Source organism: Camellia sinensis, chromosome 8, assembly GCF_055761805.1.
Source record: "Camellia sinensis isolate YWXY chromosome 8, ASM5576180v1, whole genome shotgun sequence".
Classification (NCBI taxonomy): Eukaryota; Viridiplantae; Streptophyta; class Magnoliopsida; order Ericales; family Theaceae; genus Camellia; species Camellia sinensis.
The window spans coordinates 199100690-199104494 of record NC_138968.1 but is presented as its reverse complement, the minus strand read 5'-3'; positions in this window follow the sequence as shown (position 1 = coordinate 199104494).

Sequence of the window (3805 nt, the reverse complement as noted above, 5' to 3'; positions counted from 1 at the left end):
GAGCGATTCCACAAAGGTCTTTGCAGGACCGTGCAAAACATTTTGTTTTTGAAAGTTTTTAAAGAAGCGACAAATCGCTCGCGTTGAAGATAGTGTGGAACCAGTCTGGATCAAGCCAGGGTCCTTCTCAGTACTCACGCTGACAAGCATGATTTCAATCATTAAGGGCTTAGCATGCCTCTCTTTCTCTCAATTTGATCAAAGTTTTGCAAAGCCCGAGGAATTCCTTCCTCTTCGTTTTCATCACCACAGTGTTCAAAAAGTTTTGAAAGAAAAAAAAAAAAAAAAAACTTAGGTCAATGCAATGAGTTTATGGTGTAGAAGAGTGAGTGAGATGCTTCGCCGTTTTATTCAAATGCTCTGGCACAACTAGCTCAAAGTAGCGATAAGCACGAGAACATGATAGCCACAGCTGTTTCATTTAAGATTTCCTGGTTGCAACTGGCTCCACAGCAGAGACAGACTCAAAAAGAAAGCAAAAGGATGATTACAAAACAAAACGGTGTTCAAGGTAACAACCCTGGAATCACCTGACATTCTATACAATGGGACTGACTCGACACAACAAGACAGACCCTTGAGCAAAAAGACTGACACAAGACAATGACACAAACCCCAAAACAAAACAAAGAACTGACTCGACACCTAAGCTAGAAATTACAAAACTGCATTCGCAAATGCTCCCAACAGTGCGTGCCAAACGCCACATCTGAAATACACCGGGCGTCGCCCGCAGGTGGTCCAACCCCTGATCACATACTTGCAGTATCCTCGAAGTCCAACAACTCAGTGGTAACAGACTTTGCTGAGGTGGGTGGGAGGATGACCTCATTGTCGATCAAATCTTGCACTTCGTGGCGAAGGCGGAAACAACCGTTGGTGCTGTGACCGGTTTACTGATGGTATGCGCAGTACAGGGCAGCATCATGTGTGAGAGGAAGATTCTTCAGTAGAGGTCGTGGCTCGAGGGGTTTAAGATGCCCCTTTTTAGCCAAAATTTGAAATGCCCTAGACAAAGGCATGTAGAGGGCGTAAAAGACTCTGTGCCCTCTACGCAGATACTTTGAAGTCTGAGGGTTCTTGCTAGACGCACTAGCGAAAGGGTCGGCAGGCATTGCTTTGGCTTTCTGATCTTTTCTTGGTGCAGGGTTGGAAATGGAAGGAACTATCTTGGCATGACGGGGCCTATCCTGATTTTTCGCCTGGCTTGAACTACCTTCGGTTGGAGTGGGGAAAGCATTATCCACAGCTTTAGTCATGAATGCGAGTACTTGCTGCTTATTCATCCCCTAGCTTTCAAAGCCTCGACTGCCCACAGCAGTTGCTCAACAGGATCAAAATCTGTTCCCACTTTGTTCTTACCTCTGGCCTCAGCCTGATCGAGGGTTTGGGTTGCTGTTGGCACATCATTACTATAGCTTGAGGCGACCTCAGGTTGGCTGAGCTCGATCACAATCTGTCCCAGTAACGGGGGCTCCTGCGGTACAAAATTCCCGGCATACGATGTGATTGGTGGTGAAGCTGGCATCCCATAAGCAAGATCAGCCACAGATCTCTGGAGGTCGCCAATCATCCCCATCAACTCGAATGTGGTGGGCTCGCGAGCCTGATACAACTGGGGTGCTCAGACCTAGTGCGCAACAGGCGACCTGGGTAGATGCGGTATTTCAACACTGGTCTCACTTTGCAGTGTGATTCCTTGGTCTAGTGCGGCTGCCATAACCACAATTTCCTCTGAGCTTTGGGTCGTCATAAGTCTGTTGAACCGGATGGAGATGATGCAGTCGGTGATCGATGGATCCGATATCTGTCTTGTCTTAGCGAGGAAGAACACCAAATCTCTGAACCCAAATCTCTGAACTGAAAGGGAAAGCAAACAGCATTTCAGCCCAACTGAACAGACACAAGCGTAGCCGAATAAATGTACTCTACCACTGATCACTGTTCCACAAAATCACTGCCCCGAAACACTAAATCTGATACCCGTGGATATAACCGATTCTCAAATTCTGATATTGATGCCCTTAGGCCTGATGCCCCAGACTTGCAAACTGGTATGTACGTTCCTATAGAGATACACTCTAAAAGCACATAGCAAGTAAGAGAGAGCCAAAACACCCCTATGTTGGGGTAGGGTTTCCCTGTCCTATTTTGTCAGGAGCTAGGGTCTCATTATGCACACAGCGGTTTCAAACAACCTAACATCGGGTAAGCAACCTGTCCTAGCTTGGAATGGTCACTATGGATTTCGATATGCACTAGGTCGAATGGTCAAAAAGGGTGCCCCGGTAAAACTGGGGTTTGTGTTCCCATACTGTTAGAGCCCATAACCGGTCAGCCTTATGGTCATGCCTTGACAAGACAAGCCTCAGACAAACTGTTCAGGAATGGCAGATGGCAAACACGGTGTCCTAGGCGCACCAACGCACATGCAATACAAAGAAACACATAAGTGAAATCAAAACAGGATATCACGAGTTCGAGTCAAGTTCTCTAATTCCCCAGGGGAGTCGCCAGAAACTGTGGACGCTCCCTCGGGCTTTATGCCACCACAGTTCAGACTCCCTTTTGTGTCACGATTCTTAATCTGAACCAAAGAGTCCAAATCTGGCAAATCGTTTTGAGAAAACATATTTTTAGAAAAGAAGTGCCAAACATGGACTGTTTTGCCAGATACAGAGTCACCACCTAAATATTTTTTAATGGGAGAATTTAGGAAACCCTGACTCGTTTGCCTAAGGCCACGTATCCGTCATTACCAAAGTTGCCTCGGCTCGGGAACTTGGGTATGATTGGGGAAGGTCAGCTATGAGCACCCTTTCTCGCCCGATCCGAAGATCGGCCTCTACTAACCATGATATCCAATTTTGAAAACGTTATGTGTTCTTATTCCGGTTAATTAGTTAGAATTACTATGTGATGCGCACAGCAAAACAAGTATAGACTAGATCGCCTAATTTGAAACAAAGCATCGCATATCCATTTGTTTAGAAAATGTTTTGAAATTTGCTACCGCGAGTAGACTAAAACACGGATTTTGATGAGTTGTTCCAACTCAAGCAATCCAACCTTCACCCACAGGCATTCAGGCAGTTCATGTCACATAAGCATATAGCCACATGGTAAGAATGCTATCATGTTAACATTCACACTCATGCGAGACGTTAAAGCATAAATACTTACATCGTACTCTGTGCCAAAACAGTGAACTAGTTAGTAATCATGCATGATCCTAGTTCATGTTAAAATGGCTAATGCATCACATACAAAATGTCATTAGAATAGGCTCGGCTAATCTAAGGATGGCATGTGAAATGCAACAACTCGGTGCACGTATTCAAGTTTGAAATTGAAATGCTATGCGGTTAGCATGATGCGCCGAGCCCGGTGCATGCAAGACAAATGTATGAATGCACGCATGCATAGCATAAGGTATGCTAATTTAAATATGCCCTAGTACTAACCATTGAAAGCAGGTAAGTAAAAAGGGAGAAAGAAGTGGGGGTTGGAAGACATGCACACACGCACCCAAACTTATTACAAATTCGCCCTCACTCGGAGGGACCGAAAGAATAATACAATTTAACTAACTATCAAGCTAACTAAATATTACAGACAATTAACTAGTTAAGAAAATTAACTAAGCTAATTAAGCAGTAAAAGCGGCCTCGGGAAGAGGGCCCAATGTATGCGCGCTCGGTTCCGCTCGGAAACCCACCACCATGCACAAGTTTGCCTCTGTTTCCCCTGCTCTGCTCCTCTGAAAATTGCACAAATCCCAAGGTATGCTCCATGGACACTGTGG